This window comes from Podarcis melisellensis (assembly GCF_964234715.1).
Source record: "Podarcis melisellensis genome assembly, chromosome: 6".
Lineage (NCBI taxonomy): Eukaryota > Metazoa > Chordata > Lepidosauria > Squamata > Lacertidae > Podarcis > Podarcis melisellensis.
The window spans coordinates 62,393,015-62,412,767 of record NC_138538.1 but is presented as its reverse complement, the minus strand read 5'-3'; the positions used below and the strand labels follow the sequence as shown (position 1 = coordinate 62,412,767).

General features: G+C 42.2%; 1 long non-coding RNA gene across 1 annotated transcript; it reads right to left on the bottom strand.

The window, feature by feature from the left end:
* Positions 1-1,000: 1,000 nt before the first annotated feature.
* Positions 1,001-3,858, bottom strand: LOC309371662. The gene is made up of 3 exons (XR_014169245.1): positions 3,800-3,858; positions 1,568-1,635; positions 1,001-1,308 (listed from the first exon to the last, which is right to left on the bottom strand). It is a non-coding gene; the product is annotated as an uncharacterized lncRNA (long non-coding RNA).
* Between the last annotated feature and the right edge of the window lie 15,895 nt (positions 3,859-19,753).

Here is a 19,753-nt window from a genome sequence, read left to right as displayed (position 1 = left end):
TAGGGTGTGTGCTGAGTCACTTCCCAGATAAGGGTGTATTCCTTCAAACTGTGGCTTTCCTAACTCTCCAGATTTCCTGACTCTCTCACTTAATACAGGAGCCTCTGCTTGCCTCACTCAGCACCTTCCCCTCTCCTGGATTGGGCCCAGAGGAAAAGTGCAAGCGAATAGGCAGTGGTGACCAGCAGCAAGAAGGAGGTGGGCCCACTCAGGAGTGGAGCCCACTGAGAGCATCTTGCTCAAGGGCATCTCAAAATCTGCAGCCGGCACTGGACTGGCCAATATCATTTTGACACCTCAGATTCAAATCTAGTGGCCTTAAGATCTGCACCTGAACATGACTTTGCAATTAAAAAATTAAAACCAAAACCGAGGGGCTAGTTCTGCAAGCACAATTTCTAAACCCAAACACAGAAGGCATATATAAACCCTCCCTCACATATTCACACAGATTTAACAAGCAAGATCCTTCTGCAACACAAGAGTCTCTGCACAGTGTGATGAAAAAAAGTGACAAATATCTAATTCATCCTCTGCCAAGTGTACAAGCAGTGATGCTGGAACTGTAGTTGTCTTTTGCTGGTTAAGGCAACCTCAGCCTATAAGCAATGCGACAGAAGTGAAGACCGAGGGGGCAAATACTTTCTGCAAATTCATTTCCAAAGCAATTAAGTTCAAGGAACAGATTTTGATCAGTCATTAGACCCTGTGCGTTACGCCAAAAGGAAGGGAAAGGAAACAGTGATGTACCATGACAAAGATGGCCATCTGAACCCTGGAAGACCCTGGAAGACCAGGGTTCAAATCCTCAGAGAGACATGGAACCCACTGGGTGACCTTGAGCCAGTCACCAACTCTCAGCATCTCAGGGCTGTGAGAGCCATGAATGCCTCCTTCAACTCTTTGGAGGAAAGGTGAGGTATAAATGCAATAAATAAATACTCTTGCTAGGTCTTTATTCAGAAGAAAAGGGTCCTCTCAACGCAGAGCAGATTCCTGCTTGTATACTTAGGGGGTCCCCAGTCAAGGAGAAGATTGCTTGACATGCTGACAAAACAAACTGATTCCTGGGCCCGCTTCTTCACACACAAATGTATCCTTCCCGTTCTCTGTGTGGTCCTCCTTTGACTTCTTAGGCTTTCCTTGTTCTCTTGAAAGGAGCATGAGTAATTCTCACCTACTGTTTCCCCAGCCTTCCCCTTCATGGCCTACCTTGAACTTGCTTCATCCCGTTAGTTCATTCTGCATGCAGTGTATATGCTGATTTCAGCCCCCCAGTGTATACTTTGCCTTAGATCTTGGCTAGCCCTGCCAAGACAAATGAAATCCAAAATAAAATCACCAAAACCTAAGGCCTCAGGGGGGGACACACCCCTCTTTCACAGTGGTAATGTAGTAGCTTTGAAAAGAAGTTGTTTTAATAATAATAACAATTAAAAAAATATTTATATCCCGCCCTCCCCAGCCGAAGCCGGGCTGAGAGTGGCTAACAACGCTAAAAATAACACAGTTTACATAAAATCATAATCAATTAATTGAAATTCATGCACAAAATAGTATCTCCTACCTGCAACATCAGTACAAAAGCCAGGGCCTTTGCCATATCTATAAAATGGCCATTGTTTTATTGATTCCCTAATATAAAGAGAGAGAAAGAGTATAATCATTCTTCTTGTTTTGTTTCTCCCACAGGGTTTATTCATTTATTTTGAGAATTTATATACATTTGTATTAGTCAAGTCTGAGGGCTTCACCTTTTCTCCATTTAAAATAAAATAATAAAATATGGCTTCCAATATATCCGGCCAAAATAAGCAATAACATTTTCCACCACTGTTTATGTAGTATTCCTGCTCCCCGCTTCAATGAATGCTCTCAATGAAGCTATATCATGCAAGTGACTGACAGTGATGGAAAACTCCCATTTGGCAGCATTAAAACAAATTTCTTCGGCTAAGCATTAAAAAGAAGAAAACGAAGTGTAAATATTGACAACCAAAATGCTCCTTTGTATTTTATGTAAATCACCAGCCACAATCTCACAACTCTTTTAAGCTCAGTGTTGGTGAAATGTCATGTTACACAAAGCAAAACAAACCTCTTCCCTGGGGACGAAAAGATTGTTGAAGTAGAAGCAGAATGCTACAGGGCCTTCCTGTCCAACATATTCAGGGTGGTTAAAAGATTTAGCACTTGGATTACATGGAAATGTATCCTCGTGAGTCCCCACTACACTCTAGCTATCTTTCTGTTATACTGTACAGTATATGAAATGAGGAGCTGGGGAAATGTGCAAGTATGTTTAGCCCCCTCAAATTCACCTGCAGAATTTGCCATTCGTTCTGCTCAGTGGGTGATGAGAAAAAAAGAGCATTACTCTCATCCCCATGCTTGCAACTATTCTTATGTAGATAATTTTGTAACAGTGATAAAACAGAGGCATAAAAATAACATCCAGTTCTGTCCTATAGTATACATTCTGTATTTCTCCCTGATGTGTGAGACCCTACCTTTCTTTTTACTGAGTAGCTGAACTAGTATTATTTGGACCAAGGGTATGGGCCAAAGGCACATGAAGCCACCACCTTGCTAAGGCTAAGCAGGTATAAATCTGGTCAGTGCTTGGATGGGTGACAATGTAGGAATCACCTATATGCTGCATTGACTTCCATGATGGAAGAGCAGGAGGATATAAATGTAAGAAACTAAACAAATAATTACTCCGTCTTATCTGTCAGATCATATTGTATATGGGATTGCATATTCCAGTTTGTATTTATTTATTCATTTGTTTATTTTGAAATCTTCATAGCTTACCTTTCATCCATACTGGTATTATGGCAAAGCACAGAATAAAATCCATTCAATATAACCATCCATAAAAACAGCAACTACCTAGCTAAGAAAGAGAAAGCCCAAAATATTTGCTCATTAAGAAGCCAACTGCAACAATTTGACTGTGCTGTATGGAAAAACTTAAGATTTCAGAGGAAAATATTCTCTTGAATTATATACCTATTATATGGAAGTTGACAACTGGACAATGGGAATGGATTCTACGCACCCCTAACTATGGTCAAAAGACTAGTATTGATGAACTGGAGAAATAAAAATATGGTCCCATTTAATCAATGGATGGAAGACATGACAGCACTTGCAACATGAACAGATCACTTATAGATGCAGACTTTGTTTGGATAAATATATTGATATTTGGAATGAGTTTATACAGAATGCAGTAGGTTATTAATAATCATATATGTATTAGCAATAGTGTGTGTGTGTGTGTGTGTGTGTGTGTGCATATATTGCACCTTCTTTCTTTTTTCACTTTACTGTATTTTGTATAACTGAAATACTTTAAAGTATTAATAAAACGGGGGGAAATAGAACTCATTTTACCAAATGTCAGAAATGGTGACTAGCTGGGAAACAGGGTGGGAAACAGACTGGATGGCTGGAGAATGGTTGGCTTGGAGCTTAATTCAGGTACAGCTTCCAAGTAAGACAAAGCTCAGGACAGGACTCAGCCAGTGAGGAAACAAAGTACCTGGTAAAACAGCTACTTTGGCTGATAAGCAACAGAAACAGCCACCAGGGTCCAGATTGGCTACCAAGATTGTGTTCGCTGGTTGGGCAGACAAGCTGTGGCATGCTTTCTCCACCAATATCAGGGTGGCTCTGTAGAGCAATGGGAGACATGCACGTTGTTCCCTTTGCCTATGAGCTACCCCAGTGATCCAGAAGGGCTTATGCAATCTGCTACTAGATCCCACAGTTAGAGCCTGCTGTCTGTTACCTTATGCTGGCCTACAAGAGGCCACTTCCCACCAGTGGCAGCCAGTGATATGGACCCAGAGTGGCTAATCACACATCACAATGATGTCAGGGAAAGGGGCAGGTTGAACATGATGTTCTAGAAGTGAAAAGAGAACACAGACAAGGCAGTCATAATCACTGAGAAACCTATTTTTTAAATGAGTCATTCTCCCCCTTCTTATATCACAAGTGAGCTCTGAAACAAAACATTGCAGTATATCCTCCCTCATAAAAGGAGCATTCCTATTCAGGTTCCGGCCAGCCGTTCCCTCCAAGTGGGACAGTCTACTCTTCCCACATCCTTCAACCTGATGACTGGAATGTGTGCATTTATGACACACACAAAGAGCATATTGTGAGGTTATGTTTTAGAATAACTACTGAAGTTTCCACAGATATGAAATGAGGAAGCCATCAAAGGCATCAGCCTGAAGAGATGAAAATTAAGTGTTAGGTGCCTTAACATAGGCCATAAACATAATGCTCTATTACTTCCAGTGGTAACCTATTCTAAGTGGATGTGCTTTATAATCAGGAGATCATTCAGCTACCTACTTCACTTTAAATTAAAGCATAAATGAATAACACTTCTCAGCTCAAATGAGAACTTTTCTTGAAATTCTTTTGGCTCATGTCCTTGATATGTCTCTTAAAATGGTGACCTAATCATATTAATTCCAATTTTATATCTTGGCGCATTTCATTCATAGTTTGCAGCTGTCCAGAAAAGCCTTTCTTACAAAACTAAAAATGGCATTGGACCCATACGTAGGCAATTTCGCCAAGAATATTGCAATCAACCCTAAATATTGTTCACATTCGTATTGCATTCACTGTGAGAATGCGTTACGGCAAATTGACATCTAATAGTAAGTTATCATGTGAACAATGCTAAAATGGGAAAAATCCAGAAGTAATTTAAGCCTCCATTTAAAAATTTCTACTGATGTCTTTTTAATGACCGTGGAGGATTTTCACTTTAATAGCTGTCTATCACAGACCATACAGGAAAGTGAGATTCCTCTGAGGCTGCGACCATGTTTCGGCCGCTAAGTATTACAGGACACCCATTGCTATCACTTATAACCTAGTTGCCAATTGGCCAGAAAAATAGCCTGTCCGGATTCTTTACCAGCAACAGTATCTTGATCTGCAGGAATAAGCTGACAAAGCAGTTTGTGGATGTGGTGCTATCAGTATCACTTCCTATTTAAGCTGCCATTAAAAGCACAGGAACAAGGAAGCAAGTTGGCCTCCCTGGCACTAAACAAATAAGCAGGAGAGAGCCCAGGGCACAATGGAATCTCTGTGGCTTCTTGCAACCTGCACAACCAATCCCCTAACTGCTCCTGAGTCCAATAGAGGTATTTGAAGAGGCACGGCTTTATAGTGCTTGCACTGCAATAAACAGAGGTCCCACCTGAACTATACATTTAAGCAGTGCTATAGCACTTGAAACAGTCGTGGCATCTCCCAAGGAATCCTGGGAAGTATGGTTTGTTAAGGGTTGTTAGAGGACTCATATTTCCCTGACTACACTTCCCAGGATTCTTTGGGGTGAATACTATGGCTGTTTAAAGTGGTATGATACTTCTTTAAATGGAAAGTGAAGTTGGGACCTGAGCTAGTCCCTGTCCTTGGCCACTGTTGCATACGGGCAACTTGGAACACATGTAGGACTTTTCTTTCATTTTTGCTACTCAGCTGTGATCTGACACTAGTGATCACACATAGAACATAACTCAAAATGTGTCATTGCCCTGAAATAATAAATGATTCATTGGTATATGGCTTTGAAAAGGCTCTGTCGCTATTGAACACATGCACACCTGAATTGTCTGACGAAGTATGCATGTCTTCCCCTATACATAAATAAAAAATTGTCCAGTAGCACCTTAGAGACCAACTCAGTTTGTTCTTGGTATAGGTTTTCGTGTGCATGCATGGTATCTGCAGAAGTGTGCATGCACACGAAAGTTTATACCAAGAACAAACTTACGGTAGTTGGTCTCTAAGGTGCTACTGAACATTTTTTTAATTTTTTAATTTATTTCGACTGCATCAAACCAACACAGCTACCTACCTAATTCTCCTATACTTGTCTACTCCAAAGTACCACATGGGTTGATGAGGCTTATTCTCCAGGGCATATGTATAGAATTGCATCTCTGACTACACCTATCACAGACATGCAGCCCCTGAAGCATTACTCCTGAGGGAAGGGGACCCTTAGTGGGGAAAAGCTTCTCCACCCCTACTATGCACACTTACTTGGGAGTAAGGCTCATTGAACTCAATGTCACTTACTTCTGAGTTCCTACACTCCTGTGTTCATTTATTTGGGAGTAAGACCTGTTGGACACAATGGGAGATTTCTGAGTAAAGGTGCACAGAGCGGCACTGTTGGGCACCTAATTTTAGGCACCCAGCTGCGACACTTCCGGTTTATGTCTTCCTTTGCCAGATTCATAATTGGCAATAATTGCCACCTGACACTTCATTCATATTTTAAGGCTTGTTGCTGTAGAGCTTTCTCAGCCATGAATGAGGAATCTGATTGATGTCTGGGGAATAATAATGAATTCATTTCAAAGGAAATTAAATAGCTCATGGCAATGCCAATTATTGACAGGCTTTAATTCTTGACTTGTTTCCACAAAGCGGTTTAGTCGGCAGGTGGAAACCCATAATAGTGTTCTCAATGTTCTTTTTAAAAGGGCAGTCTTAGAAGTGCACAGGATGGACTTCAGGAAGTCAAACATGTTGTGGATAACTTGCCCATCTCTTTTAACTAAAAAAAAATAGCTGTAATATTTTCTTCTTGGTTTTTCTGCGCACTAATCACATACACTGTTTCCAAAATATGTTGTTGGTTGTGCATGGATAGATACACACACACACACACACACACACACACACTACATACACACATAGTTGCAATCTAAATTATTCAACCTCCATTGTAAATCATTTCAGTTGCAACTGTATATTTAGAGAGAGACCTACCAAAGTGTTTTGCCAAAGGTAACATTCATTATTGTTTAAGGTAACAGAACTATGTCTCGTGATGCAAGCCTAAGCATGTATACTCTGAAGTAAGTCCCCCTGAGCTCAGTGAAGCTTACTCTCCAGTATGTGTGCTCAGAATTGTGGTGATCTGGCCAGGAGGAAAAGAGGGCATACATGAATTAATTAATTATTAATAAATAAATAAGCATTGTTTGTTCATTATGAATTATTTTATATACCACTTAGTGCCAAAACAGGCTTCTAAGCAGTTCACTAAATATTTTTAAAAAACCAATTTCACAACACCATTAAAATACAATAATTAAAAGACACCGTAAAAGAATCCCAATTAAAACATTAAAATATGTCCATAGTTTAAAATATGCAATAGAACAGTCTCATTAAAACAGGAGCCTCGGGTCAAGAGAACAAGGGAACGTCTGCATCAACAGGGATTTCATCAAGAGCTTCAAGCTGTGCAGAAGAGGGGACTTCAAGCAAGTGCAGTACAGTCATTATTGTTGGAGATGGGCTCTGCCCTTGCTGGAGTTTGCTCCTTTGCTGCTGTTAAGGTTATATCCATTTCATATATCATTGGTTTAATAATGTTTTATTTGTTATGTTTATTATATTGTATCCTGCTTTGAGATTGAATTTAACGGAGAGCGGGTTTGAGGTCCTTGAATAAATAGACATACAAAGAAATTAGGAAATACCACATTTCGAATTGCTGGATCCTTTCATGACTTGGGAGTGCCAGTCTTACCTGCTTGACACCCAGTGCAATTGTTGCCATGTCCATTCAGAAGTAAGTGAAGTTAGGATTCCAGCAAAAGTATTTCTGAGTGTGTCAGTGACACCAGCATTTGAAGGTAAAACTCCTGTGGGCAAAGCTCTTCCAGGTGTCTGCTATTATGTGATTTGAAGTTTCAACATGGAATCTCATTATACAAAAACAAAAAAAGAGGAGAGGTATAGGATAGGAAGTGAACTATCTCTGTTGCATAACAAACTAGAGAGGTGTAAACAGTAACTAATCAAATATTTAAATGTGCATGTAAAGGAAGTGTCACTTCCCAAGGGATGCTTCCCTTAAATGCAAAAAGGAAAGGTTTAACATTCATTTACAGTTCCAAAAACACCTGAGGGACAAAAAGATAAGATTTCTTGCAAGAACCACAGTGCTTTAGCTGACTTAATTTTCGCTCAGCATGCATGCCATTCATCCAAACATGACATGAAATTCAGCTTTTCATATGTCATTCACACTGTCCTAATTTCTGGCCTTCTTGGAGATTCTGCCTAAACTATCCAGCTATATATGCAGCTAAAGGACCAAAAATACATCTTCCCAATTTATTTCTGGGAAACAACTGGCGGCATGTTGAATGAGTATTGCAAATTGTGGCGTTGCTTTCGGCAGCGAGGACAAGGGTAGCCAACATGGTGACCATTAGATGTAGATGTGGACTACAACTCCCATAATTCTTGACCACTGGTCATGATGCCTGGGGCTGATGGAAGTTATTGTCTACAAAATCTGAAGGATAGCATCTTGACTGCCCCTGAACTCAGATCTCAAGGGCATTGAGACAAGCTGAACAAATGCCAATATTTCCTTTAAATTAAAAAAAAAACATTATTATTTTTTTGCTTGTATTAAGGTTTTTTTTGTTGGTGTTACAAAGCAAACAGATAAACAGGGAAAGTGTTATGTATTCTGTGGTCTGTGTTTGCCTGAGCTTGAGTCTGGACTAAGGATTTTGAGCCCCTGTGTTCTGATTTGATACATGATATCCAATCACAGAACATTTCAGGATTTGGGCCTCTGCCATTGGCACTTAAACTCTGACTTTGCAGCTTGGATGTTTAGACAGCCAATCACGTTGGGTGTGGGAATGGCCCAGGCCTCCAGAAATGAATATAAGTATTTGCTTTGCTCCTGTTGTCCAGTTTTGTTTGTTCAATAAAGGTTCTTGCTGTTAACACTGCGTCTTGCCTTGTGGGAACCCACCTACACTTCAGAAAGGTACATCTATCGTCTCAACTTTCAATTCATACTCTTTTTCACAGTTCATTTACATTTGGTGGAAAAAAATAAGACAACATTTCCCTATATCTACACGAATCTAGTTTTAGAAAATCAAAACCAATGTCTTTCCAAAATAATAATCTTCCATACAAAGAACTCTGTAAAAAGTGCTATAATTTTTTTTAAAAAAAAAACCAAAACCCTAGCATAAACATTATTTTACAATGACAGCAAACATGGGTGTCTCTTGGCTAACTCCAATGTTGCGATTTGAAATGGAGTAAATCAAGCACTTCTCACAGGGTGTGCTGAAAATACGGGTTTTTTCCTTCCAAAGTCCCAGCAGGAAATAATGGGAGGAATTTTTGCGCTGTTTGTTCTCTGTTCAAAGCCCGTCTAATTCTTTCATTTAATAGGAAAACTCTCAAGTTGCTTATCAGTCAGTGCACACTGAAGCTTTTGCTTACCCACACGATTCCTTCTGGTTTATTTTCAAAAGGTTCTTAAAGATCATGTTGATTCTATGCTGTCTACAAACTATTATTCAGCTCCAGTGAAAATTTTACCAAATTTCAAAGGATGCGAGTGAACTGCTCTAGAGCACAAGCATATCTGACTCCATTGAAGTCTTAGTGCTACTGGCTGGCCTGTGAATGAAGAGCCAGAATGTAAAAGCTCTGTTTACACTCGGTGGTAGTAGTATTCAAAAGTCATCTCATGACAATGAGCTATGCAGAGCCACTGGTCTGGGCATTCATGAATATCTTGGTATATATCAGAAGAAAATCCATTCTCTGAATGCTGACCTTTATGTAGCCAAAACAGCACCATCCACACACAAAAGGAAAGTACTGTATTATGATTAATTGCATACTCACCCCACTTTACCTTCCAAAGGGGCTCAGGGTAATATATTACTTCAGCATACTTGGAGGAATCTCAATGCATCTTTTAAGCTTTAGGGGGGGAAACCTTAAAGTGGGGACTTGGACTGTTCAGTGGACATGGAACATTGGCTACTCTTATGGAATGGAAAGTCAAGAGAGGGTGGAGAACAGAATGGAGTGTCCGGAAAAGGGCACACCATACCACACTTTAGCATCCAGTGTGACTTTTAATATGTAACATAGGCAATGCAATAGTCATTCATGTATTTAATTACCTCCTAATATATGCAAAAGGAAACCAGGTGACTAACCCATGGTTTTCTGCATGTAGAAAAGGAACCTCATTTCCCTCCCTGGAAATTGCATGAAGACAATTTCATGAAGATATTGGGGAGGAAGACAGAAGTATGAATGCACAAATGGGGACCCCACGTCGGCAACCTCTGCTGCTATATGGAGTTCAGAATGGGGGTCACAATTCGTGTGTTCAAAATGATTGAAGGGGAGAGGAAGGAGAACCTGGATCCAAGAGAACACTTAGGTCGGACAGTTCTGAGAGCGTCTGATCGATAGGTAGTCCAGGCTAGTGTGACAGAAATGCTTAGAGGCTAGAAAGGGAGAAGAGCATTGAGATAAGTAGCTAAGAGACTGCAGCTGTTCGGTGTAAGAACATGCAAGATTAATCTGGGCCCTGAGGGAGTAGTAGAGCACTCGCTGCCACCTCACCAGGCACAGCTGTTTTCTCTGCTGGAGATATAAGCTAGAGGGGCTTTGAGGCACTGAAGGAAGATCTCGCTCTTATGCCAGCTGGAGAATTATCACTTTCAGGCTTGCGACGAAGAGGCAATGAGGGGTGGCCAGGGGCTGGTTCTGGTTTTGTTCCATTGCCCACATCTTACACCCGTCATTATTAGCAGTCATCACTGATTATCTGTGGCAGTCCCAGCTATTAGATTCATTATTATGCAGTGTGGGATTAATAACTTCCTTGCTAGACACAGTTCTGAAGGTGACAGGAACCAAGAAGAGGCTGCCTTCAAGAGAACTATTCCTTCCTTCTGCCTTTAGGCTACCACCGTGTTCTTCATCAACCACAGGTGTTGCTGCACTACAACTCCCATCATCTCTCACCGTTGGCTGAGCTGGAGTTGGAGTCCAACAGCACCTGAGGAATCAAGGTTGAAGAACACTTGTCTATCAGACGTTGCCTCAAAGCAGCTGAAGGGAGACAGCATCATTTCTTGGCCATACTTGCAGGGTCTTGGTGAGTTTCAAGTAAGGCAACAGCATTAACTGCCCCCTGGTGATACTGCCATCTGCAGCCTTCAACATTTCAGAGCCCAGACCATCAGAGTATGTATATGTTTATTAGAGGAAGACTTCCCACATGCGTGTACACTGCTGGATCTGTCATGGCTTGATTACTCAACATTTGATGTGGGATGTGTTGTTTGTCTCCACATGTTCAGCTGACATCAGACCATCTCTGCAATGCCCCAATTGAACATTCAAGGTATCACTTTCTGATATAGCCAGCTTAAGAATGACTGGCTGTGGTGGAGAATCAAACCCATACTCCTGCCCATTACGTGTGGTATTAATGCCTGCTCCTAGGCTCAGTGGGAAAGATAAAAAGGAAAGAAAAACAAGTTAGGGGGTATAGAATCATCTGGTCCAACCCCCTGAAATGCAAGAATCTCAACTAAAGCATCCATGACTAAATAAGGTGCAGTACATCTCAGAGCACTCTCTCATAAACTGGGTCTGTTTTGTGGCATACATGCCCCCCACCAAATCTTTTATACTTTTGTTTGTACCTAACACAGTTCTGCTCAGAGCAGACCTGCCAAAATAAATGGACCTACGTTAGTAACACCCATTAACTTTACTGCATCTGCTCTGAGTATGACCAGCACTGGATACAACACACATCATTGATGCATTCAAAACAGAATGATCAACTACATAAGAAAGTGTGTGCTGATAATTTTGTTTCAAACTGAAGAAACTGCCCGTTTCCCACCCCAGAAACAATAAAGTCCATTTCTTTTGTGCTTTATCTATTGAACCTTTCCTGCCGGATGGAGCACGTTTCTATGCAGAATGAAACTTAAACCAGTGGAACATTATTGAATCCATGAAGCCCCCTGGCTGTCTAGCCAAGAATGAAAATTAAGTGTTGTTGTGCAGCTCCTGGAGCTTTCGACTTGGTCTAATACCTTAATCTTCTTTTCTGAAGCCCAACTTCTAATTTTTAATTATGCCTCCATTTTTGCCCTGGTTTCCTCTGCACTGCCTGATGTTAACATTTCCAGTAGGCTTTGTGCAGCATTTGCTCACAATGTAATCGTAGCTCTCTTGACCTAGCTCAGTAATGCAAGGATTAGGAAGTTTGGCCACAGAATACAGATGGAATCATAGGACTTAAGCAGTGTGCTGGGGAAACACAACAAAAGCAAACCTGGGGGATAATCCACTCCTTTTCAGTGACTTCCAACTCTGTATTTAAGGAACATCCAGTTTTATTCTCTCTTTTCAAAGAAAAGTCACTACCTTTCACATAACACACATCAGATCCATCCTCATCAGTTTTGAAAAAGTACATCTCATGAGCTTCAAATCCCACAATTTGAAGGTTCCCTGTAAACCTGTACAGCAGCAGGTTTAGACTGGAACATCCATTGTAATTTTATGTCAAGTGCTTGTTCTTAGAAAAGGTGGTTTTACAGATTAGCCCAGTTTACACTTTGTGGTAAACCATAGTTTGTCATTAATGTGGAGACAACACTTCCATGTCACTTCTCTCTTGAACTGCCCTGAGATCTACAATTGAAGGGTGGTATACAAATTTAAGGGACACGAGTGGCGTGTGGTCTAAATCACTGAGCCTCTTGGGCTTGCCAATCAGAAGGTCGGTGGTTTGAATCCCCATGATAGGGTGAGCTCCCATTGCTTGGTCCCAGCTCCTGCCAATCAGCAGCTCGAAAGCACATCAGAGTGCAAGTAGATATGTAGGTACCGCTCCGGCGGGAAGGTAAACGGTGTTTCCATACACTGCTCTGGTTTCGGTGTTCTGTTGTGCCAGAAGCGGCTTAGTCATGCTGGCCACATAGTTACCAGGTTTTTTTCCAATGAATCTGGGGACACTTTTCAACTTCCTACTGAATAGATGGATTTTGTCAGGGGACTGATTTGTAAATTTGGGGATTGTCCCCAGGAAACGAGGACACCTCGTAACCTAAAGTTAAAACCCCCTCTGGCCCAGCCCCCACAGTCATGTCCTCACCACCACCACCCATCACTCACAAGTTGGGAGCCAACATAGCTGGGAGCTTTCTGAACACGCATCGGTTCTCTCCATGATGTGGAACTTTGAAGTAACTGTTCCGGAAAACATGGTCCCAAATGTGCAGAGCACTGAGCTGCTTTGCTCTTCTCTTCCAGAAACACCCCCCCCCCCGGACATTTTGCTGATTTTTCAAAATTCCCCCCTGGACAGTAATTTCACGTTGTATGGCGACCCTCTACATATAACATATGTTCTGAGCATGAGCAGAATGTCAGAATGCCAAAAAAGGAAAAACGGTGTAAGGTATGGTAGGGGACCAATAATTCCTCTTGGAATTCTGGAGAACAGAAGCTAATATCTTTATATTATTCACCACAACCACTATAAAAGCTAATTTCTTTTACCTTATAGTTCCTCCATGGTTGTGAGGAACATCAATTTGTATATTGCTTCAAACGGTATCAGATGATGCTCGCTGAAAAGGTAACACTTTGTTAGCGACACAGAGTAAGTCACTAACAAAACCGGGCATACCTTGGCCTGTAGAAGTTGTATAGATGCAGGCAATGAAATACGGAGGTGGGAAGAGGCCCTCTTACAAAGAGTGAGGGCACAAATGTTTTTCACTGACATTTTTCTTTCAGTGAGAGACTAGGCAAAATTGCAATACATTTTAACAGCACCCCTCTTAACACTGAAGGTTGCCATGGAAACTAAAATCTCAGATCAACATGAAAGGCTTTCAGAGAATCAGCCTGTACCATTAGCATGATCTAAGCATTCTGCACACCACTAACAATCTAGCATCTACTTCACGGTGTCATTAATATTCATTAAATATCCCTGTGTGGAATATCTGAACTCCTCACCCAACACACAATTACACACAAACATTGACACGACTCGTGTGTGTGTCACACACTTAATAATAGGAATGCAACATGAAGCTTCATCTTCAAGTTTTTCTAGCAAAGCATATTTTCCCTCCTTCTTTAACACCACTGGCAGGAACTATTTAGTGCAGATACAGGACACCTTAGGCCTGAGGGGAAATTGTGACCCGCTGGGCCTTTTTATCAACACCTTGAGACTCTTTTTCACCAGCTACACCTCTCATTATCTCTGATCTCTGCCCAACTCAAGTATCTTTTGCTTGCCTGGATAAAGAGGCATTTGCATTCAGCCAACTCAATCTCTCGCTTTCTCCCTCCTACAAAACTCCTTCTTCATATGCACATCTGTAGAGCAATCATTTTGCAGTCACATGGAACATTCAGTAAAATGCCTCCTAATACCATCGATGGAACAGCAACCACACATCCACTAGTAGCAAGGCAGGGTCACCTACTGCAAAAAAAACAAACCCTTCCATGTTACTGATTTCCACCCTCTGGACCAAAACAAAAAACAAAACCCCACCCACCTATTCCCCATCAAAATCACCAGTTTTAGCAATACAAAAAAAAAAATGAGATTTAACTCTTGCAAAACCCATTGTCTCAGTGCCTGGTCCGTGCTTGTTTACATGAAAACAGACCCACAATTCTCCCCAGCACGGTTCTTGTCAAAACACAACACAAGTTAGCATCTCCTGAACCACAGGCAGCTCCTTTCCAGTCTCTTATAAGATGAAGAGAGATTCAGCAACATGCACACGGTGAGCATACAGAAAAATTCACTTTGAAACAGTAAACTTGCATTTGAGAAAGAAAAGCTCTGGTACATCTTAAGGCATCCTCATTTATTTTGCTCTCCGCATCATTTAAAACACAGTTTGCATCCTCCATCTCACCTGGAATCCCCAGAATTCTCAAACTCGGTACAACCAGCAACGTGCATTCTTGCTTATTAACCGTGTGACAAGCTGTGAAAAAAAGACTCTCTCTTCCCTTTCTTGTTGTGAACTGTTTCCCGGCCCACTTCACCCCATTCCCAGTCCAAACTGTACACCTTCTAAAGCTTCAAAGAACTCTTTATCCGGAGTACGTTCTGCCTCCTGTTTGGGGGTAAATTCTAGCAGCCAGCAATTTGCCTCCTGTCCATTATGCCAACTGCTTATACCAGGCCTGGCTTATACGGTGCATTATCTCAAACCAGGAACATAAGAAGCTGCCTTAGTTGGCTTGGTGTATTGTCTACACCAGTGTTTCCCAAGGTTGGGTCTCCAGGTGTTTTTGAACTACAACTCCCATCACCCTAGCTAGCAAGACCAGTGGTCGGGGAAGATGGGAACTGTAGTCTGAAAACAGCTGGAGACCCAAGTTTGAGAAACACTGGTCTACACCATCTGACCATGGCTCTCCATGGTTTCAGGGAGGGAACATTCCCAGTCTTACCTGGAGATGCCAGAGATTGGACCTGGGACCTTCTGCATGCAAAGCAGTCCCAGTTCTGAAGCCGATGGGCTTTGCTTTCACAACTCAAAGACTTCTTGTGTAAGAAGAGCAGGGAAAGAGCAGGGGCCTCCTGTAGCTATTCTGCTGCTATTGCACTACAACGCCTTATCATCCCTGACCATTGACCATATTGGCTGGCCCTGATGGTAGTTCAGCAACTTCTGGAGGGCCACGGTTTCCCCATGCCTGCAGTAAGGCCTTCATAGAGTACATGTGTATTAAGAGAACGAAGTCCATAAGATGTTTACTTGTTCCATCCAAGCTAGTCTAGCCATGTAGGTGAGCTGCTTCAAGAGGCAGCATAGGGATAGGGGGCAGGAACTGGTGTCTGAAAGGTGCAGCAAGGCTTTTAAAGGCATTGGCATTACAGTGGTACCTCGGGTTACATACGCTTCAGGTTACAGACTCCGCTAACCCAGAAATAGTGCTTCAGGTTAAGAACTTTGATTCAGGATGAGAACAGAAATCGTGCTCCGGCAGCGCGGCGGCAGCGGGAGGCCCCATTAGCTAAAGTGGTGCTTCAGGTTAAGAACAGTTTCAGGTTAAGAACGGACCTCCAGAACGAATTAAGTACTTAACCTGAGGTACCACTGTCACCTGGGCCAACATCGTCTGACATTGCTGGAGACTGTCCACGTCTCAGTCTCCATGTGTGGGTTGTACTTTCTCTTGATTCAACAGTTGCAGATGGATCTCCCATCATCTCCCACCATTCCTGGGTCTTTTCCTCCAGCTTTCACCTCTCATCAGTGCTGGAGGCTTCTTGGATGGACAAAAGTCAGGTCTTCAACTACTGCTTGTAATACTCTCAGGGTATTTGCCGTTAGGCAAAGTGAATCAACCACGCGAGGCAGCAGGTGCTGGGGGAGTGGGGGAAGTCCACAGCTGTTGTCTTCTGGAGGAGAGAGCTGTGTGCGCACCACATAGGTTGTGCTGTACCCTGCATAAAGACACATCTCTTTACCCTAATCTTAGACACCTGAAATGTGTGTTTTCAGGACCCACCCTATTCTTCTTGATGTAATCTGTTTTAACTGTTTGTTGTAACCACCCTAGGAACCTGCTGGTGAAGGGCAGGTAATAAAATTAAAGAACTCCTCTGCCCCTCAGGTGCCGTGCTGGACCCAACACCATTGCTAAAATCGAATTAAGGTTCAACTGCAGCTAGCTTCTGTATGTGGAATAGGTAGGTGGGTGACAACTTTGCCTCAGACAGCATAATGTCTACAGCCAGCCTTGAATATTCCACAATTCCAGCCTGTCAGCTTCGCATCCATCTCACAAATCTCCCGAGTCAGCCCTGACTGGATGCTCAGCTTCTGGATCAGCCTTCATCCCTGGTAGCCACTGATCAAACATGGCTCTCAAATCCTGAAATGCAGGCAGCCTCGAGACTCTCCTTTCATTTCAGCTAGAAATGCTGATTCTCCCACCGTGCCTCAACTTGCACCAGCTGACAGTTTCTCTCCAAGGAAACCGTATCTCGTTCCTGACACCAGCGCTGTGCGCTTCCCACTTCCAGGCAGCGAGAGAAGTTCCAGGGGCAGCACGATAGGGTTTACTTTCCTTTCTATGAAAGAGAGAACTGGAGGCTTTGTGCTTCATTGACAGATGTACAAATATGGTTCAGAAGAGGCAAATAAACCCCTGCAAGATTTCTGGCAAGCAATGTGTGCAATCGTTGCACCCTCAAACTTACCCCCAATTCGAAGAGGAAACCAACAAAACCCACATAGCATCCTGTAATGCAAAGAAGAAATGAATGTTATCTCGAAGATGCTGGAAAGGGGAAATGCTTATTGTGAAATTATTAGCTAAAATCCTTCCCAGCATCTTTGAGATGCAATTCTCTTTTTTCCCTGTTTATCTTCATTTTCCATTCCCTCTCTTTCTACTCCCACACCTGCTCTGTCTCATTTCAAGCACAGAATTGCTAGTTTCACAGTCACCCTGCCACCCACCTTTCTCAGACCCTAGTCCAGGTTAATTGTCCATTCATGAAAACAACCTGCTAATCATTGAGCGAATTTCAGCTGATCATTTCCTCACAATTGGAGCTTTACAAATGGTGGTCTGTCTGCAGCTGAAACAGCATGCTTATATGTATAATGGGGTGGCAATGGTCATATTTAGGGATTGAGATAGCTGGTTCCTTACTTGCACTTGTTGGGTGCTCACACCACAACCCTTCCTCAAATGCACCACACAATGGTTTGGGTATCAGGAGCCTCATGGAGGGTGAGGTGGGTGACTGAATCTGTCCATTAGCATTTAGGGCACACAAGGCATTTCGCATTAAATATAAGGTAAGAAGCAATAGTGATTGAGTAACTGCCCCTCATTCAGGACAATTGGTTTACGTTTGCATCCAAAAAGCAAGGCTGGGATAGCTGTCATCCACAGAGAGGTCAACCTCCTCTATAGAAATCTAGGCTACACTCAGCTTCAGTGAACATACGTAATACTGTGGGGCAGGAATGAGAATCATTAGCCATGCTTGCTGGGGCTGCTGGGAGTTGTAGTTCAGTGACATCGGGAAGGTCACATGTTCACCAGGGGAAAGGAAGAGAACATTTTGAAGAGGACTGGATTCAAGACACATCCTTGTAGAATTGGACACATTTTCTGGCGTGACTGTTTCATTAATTGCTAATCCTTCAGTATCCACCTAACCCACATTTCTCAAATTTATTCACGATTTGTCAAAAGCCAGGCTGAACTAAATATATGTACAGCATTTCTCCTGATAATGAGGGTAATGAGTGGTGGGAAATAGGCAGCAATCATCATCATCATGATCTATGAAACATTAAATACAGCAAATGTGCCAGTTATTTCAGGATGGAGGAATCAAAGAGAGCCCTGCCAAATTTATGTGGAGACAGTATCCTTCTGAGGCTCCCACCTGGAGGCTGATAAGAGATTAACAAACACACAGCAAGCCTTAAGAGCTTGTGAAGCAAATGACAGATATATAATCTTAGAATAATGTGGAGGCAGATTGTGAGGTTGAGTTATTCCTGGGAATTTTACTTACACTGTGTGGAATCAAGATTAATGCAGGGTAAGGACAGATAGATGTTCTAAGTGTGGTTAAAATGGAGTGAACACATATTCCAAAAAATATTGCTTCAGGGTGAGGTAGATGTGGTTCAAAGCACTTTCCAGTATACTTAAAATGCCCACCTGTTTTCACCCCTAGGCTTGTTAAATGACCTCTCTAAGGCGACAATCCTAATCATCTGCCGTTGCCAAGCTTCTGTCTTCCAGTTTTTTCAAACTGCAGCCCTTCAGCCCCAGACAGCATAGGCTGATACGCACACTTACCTGGGATTACCTAAGCCTTTTATGGACAACCCCAGAATGCTACCATCTAGAGATGGAAATAAAGACTGCCTGAGGAATGGAAGGTCCATGATTGTTACCAAAGTAACGAGAAATCAAGGTAAGGATTTGAACATCGGGAGATGTTCCAGAACCCTAGTTGTTGCGTGGGAGACATGTCCTTTTAGACTGCAATTCTATAACTATGTACCTGGAAGTAAGCCCCACTGAAATCACTGGGATTGACTTCCATGCAGTCACATATAGGATTGTGCTTTAGATGCATATAACACTGTTGATTTAAACTCTTGCCTCGTGTGAGTCTCTCTTCTCCAGCTTTTTGCTGGAATTATTCAGGGGAGGATTGTTGTTTCCCAGAGCATCAGACCATCCTTGAGGATATTATATTTGCACATGCCAAACCACTTGGAACCAAATCAAGGCAACATTTTTATCCTCAAGTTGCCTTCAAAACAAAGGCACCAGACAATGGTGACTACACTTGTGGGAGCAGTTAGTCAGGTACAGAAGCAATAAGAAATGGTGCAAAAGCAAAACATGGAAATTAAATAGTTCACTTATACAGAGCTAAATTGGGGAGGAAACAAGGAATGCAACAATACATGGTTGTATGCAGCATTCTTGCAGATGCTATGTTATTGCAACTTTGCCATATTGTCTTACTGTAGTTTCTCATAAGAATGAGCATGTCCAATCAATAATATAGGGACTTCTAATATTGATGGCGTACACTGATCTTTAATCTGATACTAAAAAGGGGGGAAGTAAACAGTTGGGAAACAACTAATCTCAAAACGGCAAGAGTAGCAGAAGTCAATGCGGGTGGCGTTGTGGTCTAAACCACAGAGCCTAGGTCTTGCCGATCAGAAGGTTGGTGGTTCGAATCCCCGCGACGGGGTGAGCTCCTGTTGCTCAGTCCCAGCTCCTACCAACCTAGCAGTTCGAAAGCATGTCAAAGTGCAAGTAGATAAATAGG